Raw genomic sequence first — 8,894 nt, forward strand, 5'->3', positions numbered from 1 at the left:
AAGGCGAAAAGAATGAGAGCAGTGAGAAAGAAGCAAATCTAGAAAAAAAGTGGGGCAAAGCCAGACGTTATATAAGTGATGGAAACGGGACTGGAATACGACATTAACGGATATTCCAACAAGATTAACACAAACAGATCCATCAAAGCGAACGTTGAAAGTGAAGAAAACAGGCAAGAAATGCAGGAGCGGAAATTCTTTCAACGGGTGAGATCTGGAATTACTGCATTACATAAAAAACTCAAACTAGTTCAGGAGGACAGGGAGGGACTTACCTGTTTGCATGGAATCCACACGCAACATGTTCAACAGAAGGAACAGAAAGGACTGCAGAAATCTTCTCAGGTCCCTCTCCATCTTCTCGCTCCTTTTAACGATTCTTCAATTTTCCTGCACTCCGAAGGGACGCAGGGAATGTTTTACTGGGTTTTCTAGCGCCTGTGTCTCTCTGCGATTACACAACTGCCCCGTTCAACCAACACACTCACCATTTCTTGGACAAACATTCAGAGAAAGCGGTTGCTGCTGTTAGTCCACGCAGGTCTAGATTGCTTTTTGGAGGGAAGTGATGGTGGGGGATCCCAACGGAGAAAGATGCTTGATGTACAAAGAGTCGGCAGTCTTTCTTTGTCCATTTTATTCCCCAATGTGTGGTTTGGGGGAAACCATGGAAACAATGCGAGTTTAATTGAGCAGGGAGACACCACGATGCAGTCCAGACAATGACACATCTTTCTCCCAATGTTATCTGCGTGACAATGCTGTGCTTTATAAATTGTAGAACTAACAGTTCAACCCATAGAGTGTTCACTGCATTGGGCAGTTCGAGCCTGGTGTCCGTACCCCCTTTATACTTTACTGGGCTCTGAGATAAACATTAATGACTTTAAGTTCCAACTCATTAAAAAAAATCTAGCGCCTTCACTCAACGAAAGAAGCTCGAGATCATTAACCTGCACACATTGAATTATTTGTTCTATAGTCATAAAAATTAGTGAAACCCAACATTCAAAAACCAGAAACACGAACGAACAATATTTACCTTTACTAATTATACAAACTTATATCAGCAGCTAACATTCAGAAATGTTTTACGAAGAATTCTATCAGGGGTTTTATGATGATGATGATTATTATTATTAATTATTTTTAACTGAAGTTAGAGAATCGAACTGCCTACAGCAGATTTATCCCAAACTTCTTGTTATTTGTACTCTTAAAGCGAGCACATAAACTTTCTCAACTGTTGCAAGGCTCTGACTTGTACTGGCCGTAAAAGTTTTTTTTACTGTAAACACTTTCTAGGGCGCTGCTGTTGTTTTAAATGCAGCAAAACCTTAAATATAAACGTGCTACTGTCTATTTTTTTTCTATTTCATGAGATGGATACATATACAGATTTCAAATCGACAATTAACCTCCGTTATATTTTCCATTTTATGAAAAGATGATAAAAACTTATGATCCAACATTTGGTATTCTTAAGGAATTAAATTGATCAACAGTTGATAGTTACACTGCTGCCCCTATCCTAGCTCTTATGTTCTTAACTCACTGTGCTCGCTGACCTACATTGGCTCCCGGTCTGGGGACGCCTGGATTTTAAAATTCTCATCCTCGTTGTCAAATCCCTCCACGGCCTCACCTCTCCCTATCTCTGTAACCTTCTCCAGCCCCTATAATCCTCCGCGATCTCTGTGCTCCTCCATTTCTTGCCTCTTGTGCATCCCCGATTTTAATTGCTCCACCAATGACAGCCATGCCTTCAGCTGCCTAGTCCCTACCTTCTGGAATTCACTCCCTAAATCTCTCCATCTCTCTCTTTTAGATGCTCCTTAAAACCTACTTCTTTGACCACCTGTCTAACTATCCCCTTATGTGGCTCAGTGTCAAATTTTGTTTGATAATCGCTCTTGTGAAGCACCTTGGGACATTTTACTGCATTAAAGGCGCTGTATAAATGCAAGTTGTTGTTACATTTGACGCTACATAGAGTAACTGCTACACACATTTTAATGACAATAGTTTATGTAGATGGCAAAATCCAGCCACAAGGATATAATTAATCGTCTCTCTCTAAATTTCTCTCCTCATTTGAAGGAGTGACTCATACTTTCTTTGCTTTTGTTGGTAGACTATTTAACTATGGGGGCCATCGCAGTTCAGCCCAATCCTGTCCTCATTAGCTACGGAATCACTAGATAGTGCTCAGGAGGAAAGCCCTATCTAATTTTTCCTTCCTAACTCAGGGAATGTTGCAGGCCAATGCTTACAACCCTACTCCTCTTCTGGCTGAGGTTAGTTAACACGGCAACAGACCAGGAATCAAACCAGGTTCCAATTCCCAACCGAGCCACTGGGAGCCTGCCTGATAGCTTTAAAAGTGGCTTGGTAAAGGGGTCTCACAATTTCTAAATCACTATCAGTTAGATCATTAAGATCTGCATTTTAATAATTGCTTTTCTTAGGAGTTTCTGTTGATGGGTTGTGAGCAGAGCTTCAAACTTTAGAAGATTTCTCGGTCAATGTATCTATTTGTTGTTTATTTACCGATATATCATCCCAGCAATAACATGTCCTGCTTCATGATAAAAAGGATGTGCAGCTCTTCCCCCTCTTCAAGCAAGTAAAGGTTTGCAAACTGTTTTTCTTGAAGACAGTGGTCCTTCAATAGGAAGAACTCTCCTTGTGCAGTCCATGTTATTGGGTGAAATTCGCAGAATCCCGCTCCCGGCGCAGAGGCTCCCTGTTTCGGGAGCAAACATCTCAGAACCAAAAGATTGGGCAAGCTGCATTTCCCGATTCAAAAATGTTGGCCCAGATTTTGCCATCAAAATAACCATAAGGCTGATGGAGCTCGGCGTTATTTATGCATAAATGGTACAGCAACTTCAGGTGAGGGACAGATCCACGGTTAAACTCAAATATCCAAAAGTTACTGTCCGAGTTGCTCCGCTGTTAGCTTCGTGAAAATGGCATCTCGCCGTCTGCCTCACCATTGACAGGCATTGAATGGCGTGAAGTTGCTGTATTTGCACGGTAGATACAAACTAAACCCGCGACAGAAAGTTAGGGCCAGTCTGAAGTGACCCAAGGAGCCTATCTTGGAGCCATCTAAGGTCCACGCATTTTGGATTCAAACAAAGGGAGCTTTTTAGCTGGTCAGAGATTCTTTTAACGATGTGCTAAGTGTTAATTATTGCCAATCAACCTTTCTGGCACTGAAAATTAACTAATGCAAATGTGGCACCGCATTCCTTCAGGTTTTAATTGTTGGAGATTTTAAAAATTAAAAATATTAATTTTAAATTTAAAATTTTTTTTCCTTTGTTTGTTTTTTCTCTCTCTCGTAATCCAATCTTTCTTTCCCTCTCTTTATTTCTCTTTCTGTACCTGATTTGACATTTGAATTCACCCACTCAAATTTACACTTCCTTCTCAGTCCTTAGGGTGTTTATTTCTCAATCCTTCAATCTGATTGGTTAAGGAGATATCCTGCTGCTTGCCTTGTTCACTCAGGTTCCCCGATGCCCTGTCTCCCTCACTGCCCCGTTATCAGCTCACACTTTCAGCAACTTGCCATGCAAAAAAATGTAAAAACCTAAACGGGCAAGGGCAAGTTTAACTAATGGCAGACACCATTAGATGCCCTGCCACAGCAAAATCTGGGCTATTTACATTTATTGAGACTGTGCTGCTGTCTTGTGTGAGCCTCCCTCTTCCTTTGAATCCCATTCACGTTGGCCCCACACCACATTTCATTATTTTTTTAACCAGGCCTCATCCCCCATAGTGCAACTCATTCATATACTGTCTGGACGGCCTTGCCTTTAAGAATTGGTACCTTGCATTATTAGCTTTGCTTACTTGGCAGCACTCTTGCATGTGAGTCGGAAGGTTGTGGGTTCATAAACCCATTTCTGGTCTCGAGCACATAATCTAGGCTGAAACTTTAATGAAGTACTGAGGGAGTGCTGCACTGTCGGAGGTGCTGGGCTGGATTTTCCTTTGGCTGGCAGGTTAGTGTGTGGCGAGACCTCCATTCGCCCAGGTGACTCCACCACTAACTGACCAGTTTTTCCTCCAGGTGCCCTTATTATATATGCAGGGCAGATTAGGAATGGGAATACCAACTCCTCATTGGTCTTTCCACGACCGGTGGGCACCTCAGGGACTGGAGTGCATCCTGAACAAGAATAATAAAATTATAATTTGAACTTGTTTTGGTTTTTCTTTGGGATTTTTGCACATAAACACACCCTAAACCCCCCCCCACCTTCTTATAAAAGGGGGTCCTAAAAACACACAAAAAAAGAAAAAAACGAAGAAAAAAAGTCGCTAAAACAAAAAGAGAAAAAAAAGAAAAAAAAACTCCTCATTGGTTTACCTCACTGGAAGGAACCTCCATTAAGTGGCTGCTGCAGCCTTTAAAACTCTGTAGCTACTTAAAGAGCACATATCTTTTTTTGAGAGCAGTTGCACAGGTGGAAGAATATCTGAGGGGTCAGCAGGGGGAGGGGTCAGCAGGGGAGGAGTCAGCAGGGGGAGGGGTCAGCAGAGGGAGGGATCAGCAGGGGAGGAGTTAGCAGGGGATAAGTATTCAACAAGAAGGGCCAGCAGAGGGAGGAGTTTTCAGAGGGAGTGTTCGGTGGGGGAGAGGTCTGCAGCAAGAATGGCTCCCAGATTCTCTGATATGTCTGCGGATGTTTTACAGCCTGAAGTCAGGGCACGAAGGGAGCAGCTCCTGGAGACTGAGAGTAGGAAGATTTATAAGAGAGTGGTTCTGGCCTAAGGAAGGAGGTTACTGAAGTAGATCTTTGCGACCTCTACCACTCCAAACACTGGCACACTGTGTAGGAAGACATTCAATAATATCACAAGACTGGCTAAGGTAAGTCAGGGCACATCCTATACCAATGACAGAGGCTTTACTTACCCCCTTACTTCTTGTTATTTCTGTACCACAGGTGTCAGTGAAACTGACTTATGTAGAGGGAAACTTCTGGATGCAGTGAAGCCCCATGTTAACTCACAACCACTTAGTCAACTCACATTGCCTGCCACAAGGGGTTCTGCTAGTCTTGAAGGACAGTCAATTAATTGGGACAATGTAGTTGCAGGCTTCATCATCATAGGATGCATGTCTGCATATGGAGGAAAAGAATTGTCCATGGCACTCACATCCCTTTCACATTGTGTTCCCTCCCTGTAGGATAAAAGTGAGCACAAGAACTAGGAATGGAAATGGACTTGCATTTATATAGCACCTTTCATGGCCTCAGGACATTCCAAAGCACTTTACAGCCAATTAAGCACTTTCTGAAGTGTAGTCACTGTTGTAATGTAGGAAACACGGCAGCCAATTTACACACAGCAAGGTCCCACAAACAGCAATGTGATAATGAACAGATAATCTGTTTTAGTGATATTGCTTGAGGGATAAACATTGGCCAGGACACTGAGGAGAACTCCCCTGCTCTTCTTCAAAATAATACCATGGGATCTTTTACATCCACTTGGGAAGGCAGATGAGGCCTCAGTTTAACATCTCACCTGAAAGACGGCACATCCGACAGTCAACAGTTCAGTATTCCCTCAGTACTGCAATGAAGTGTTAGCCTAGATTTGGTGCTGAAGTCTCTGGAGTGGGACTTGAACTCATAACCTTCAGAATCAGAGGCAAGAGTACTACCAACTGAGATGCTAACACCTAAGAAGGGGAGAGTGCCATTCCTCCAGTACGAAACCCACACAATTATTATTTGGGTAATAAAACAGAAAATGCTGGAGAAGCTCAGCAGGTTAGGCAGCATCTGTGGAGAAAGAAACAGAGTTAATGTTTCAGGTCGAAGACCTTTCGTCAGAACTGGAAGATGTCAAAAGAGTTAAAGTTTTTGAGCAAGTATAGAGCGAGGGAAAGGGGGGGAAAGGGAGGGGAGGGGAGGGGAGGGGAGGAAAGAGTAAAAAAGGGAAGCTCTGTGATAGGGTAGAGGGCAAGCGAGATTAAATGACAAAAGAGATGATGGTGCAAGGATGGTAATGAGACAGGTTAAGAAACAAAAGATTGATCAGGAGTAGCTGTAAATGGCAGCAGCAGAACCATTACCAGCACCTGCTGACCGAAAAAATGGGAGCAGTGGTTATGATCTGAAGTTATCGAAATCAATGTTGAGTCCGGAAGGTTGTAAAATGCCTGAACGCAAGATGAGGTGCTCTTCCTTTCCCTGTCTTTTTCCTGCTTAAAAACTTTAAATCTTTTAACATCTTCCAGTTCTGATGAAAGGTCTTCGACCTGAAACGTTAACTCTGTTTCTTTCTCCACAGATGCTGCCTGACTTGCTGAGCTTCTCCAGCATTTTCTGTTTTTATTTTAGATTTCCATCATCCGCAGTCTTTTGCTTATGGTTATTTAGGTGTTCGTCTTATATATCCTTTTAATATAGACCTCATTCATACTCTGAGGTTGCCACTTCCATATGAAGCTCTGAAATGAGTCAAGTCAGCTCTATATATTGATAATATCGAATGAAAGCTCAAGTGCTGGGGAGGTCGAAGGGATAAACATCTCTGAAGTGGGGCTGTTTCAAAGATGGTGATGATGTGGTCCAAAGCTTGCAGATAGTTATCATTGAGGAAAACATGGGTGAGAACTGCTGTGCGCTTACCTTGGCTTATAACTTGTTTACATCCAATATAATTTAGTACTTTTAATTTACATTAAAAAAACAAGCAATGCAAAAGTTCAAATGCAGAGTGGCACTTGTTGCACACTATCATGGCTATTCTTTCTCCACACTAAAGGTAATGAACTATTTATGTAATTCTGCATATATCTACCAGCCATGATGGGATTCCCACTTGTCTTTCAGATGGTGAGTTGATCACTCTGTAGATGTAAAGGCTGATAATGTGGTCCCAGGAGTGTCCATGGAGGAGTCCACAACCTGTATCAGTGCACTGCTGCATTACCACCCGACCAATTGGCAGTCTACCATGGAAAGTGTGGCCATCCATTGGCCGTGGCCATGGTCTCCTAGCAATTTCTTTCACTGGGGCTCTGGAGACCTTGGGCACCAAACTACATCCATCTGTCTTCTCTGCATTCATCAAGTTGTGGAACAAGATAAGGCCGGGCTTCAACAGCCTTATAGCTATCCAGTGGCCTGCTCCCACTCAGATTCCTGGCCTTGCTGAAGGAGTGCCCAACAGCAGGGAAATGACAGGAGCTGACCCATGTAATGCTGTTGTGTCTCAGAGCAAAGCCATATCAATAAAATCCAACTGCTGTGCTCAAATGTCTACAGCTTTGTCATGCAGCAAATCGGTCCAAGCAGTCACCACATTAACACCCATGATGTCTGGAGCATAAGAAGGTACAGACACGCACATCCCGCAACCTTCCAACTTACTTCCTCATCCCACTGGGGAAACGCTTAGAAGAGGATAGATCCGAGTATTTTTTAAATGGTGAAAAGCTAGGAACAGTGAATCTCCAAAGAGATTTGGGGGTCCATGTACGCAGATCACTAAAATGTAGTGGTCAGCTACAAAAAATAATCAAAAAGGCTAATGGAATGTTAGCCTTTATATCTAGAGGGCTAGACTATAAAGGGGAGGAAGTTTTGCTACAGCTGTACAAAGCCCTGTTTAGACCACATCTGGAGTACTGTGTACAGTTCTGGGCATCGCACCTTAGAAAGGATATATTGGCCTTGGAAGGAGTGCAGCGCAGATTCACCAGAATGTTACCAGGGCTTCAAGAGTTAAATTATGAGGAGAGATTACATAAACTAGGCTTGTATTCCCTAGAATATAAAGGGTTAAGGGATGATTTTATTGAGGTTTTTAGGATTTTGAAAGGAATTGACAGTGTAGATAGAGAGAAACTTTTTTCCGCTGGTGAGGGAGTCTAGGACAAGGGGACATAACCTTAAAATCAGAGCCAGGTCATTCAGGAGAGAAATTAGGAGACAACTCTTCATGCAGTAGATACTAGCTCAATTAATCATTTTAAATCTGAGATCCAAAAGTTTTTGCTAGCCAAGAGTATTAAGGGATATGGAGCCAAGGTGTGTGGATGGAGTTAGGATACAGATCAGCCATGATCTCATTGAATGGCAAAATAGGCTTGAGGGGCCGAATGGCCTACTCCTGTTCCTATGTTCCTAAGATATACACCATACATTTTCACTAAGGGGAAGCACTGGGGAAAAATCCTTATATGCACTGCACATTATAAAGGGTGAGCATTGCATCTTTTAAGGGAAATTGGATAAATATTTACAGCAGAGGGAGATACAGGGCTATGGGGAGATAGCAAGACAGTGGGGTTATTTTGGATTGATACATGGTTATAGGGAGAAAGTGAAACAGTGGGATTAGTTTTGGATTGATACAGGGCTATGGGGAGAGAGCGAGACAGTGGGATTAGTTTTGGATTGATACCGTGCAATGGGGAGAGAGCAGGGCAGTGGGATTGGTTTTTGGATAGATACAGTGCAATGGGGAGAGAGTGGGGCAGTGGGATTGGTTTTGGATTGATACCGTGCAATGGGGAGAGAGTGGGATGGTGGGATTAGTTTTTGGATTGATACAGTGCAATGGGGAGAGAGTGGGGCAGTGGGATTGGTTTTGGATTGATACAGTGCAATGGGGAGAGAGTGGGGCAGTGGGATCGGTTTTGGATTGATACAGTGCAATGGGGAGAGAGTGGGGCAGTGGGATTGGTTTTGGATTGCTTTAACAAAGTTGGCACAGATACAATAGGCCAAATGGCCACCATCTGTGCAGCAAACTTTTATGGTTCTGTGGAAAGAAGAACATACATACACGTACATAGACCTAGGATAGTAAGGGAAGAATGCGGAAATTAAGCAACTGCTAAATGAATCTTT

The sequence above is a fragment of the Heptranchias perlo genome, chromosome 32 (genome assembly GCF_035084215.1).
Source record: "Heptranchias perlo isolate sHepPer1 chromosome 32, sHepPer1.hap1, whole genome shotgun sequence".
NCBI classification, from domain to species: Eukaryota; Metazoa; Chordata; class Chondrichthyes; order Hexanchiformes; family Hexanchidae; genus Heptranchias; species Heptranchias perlo.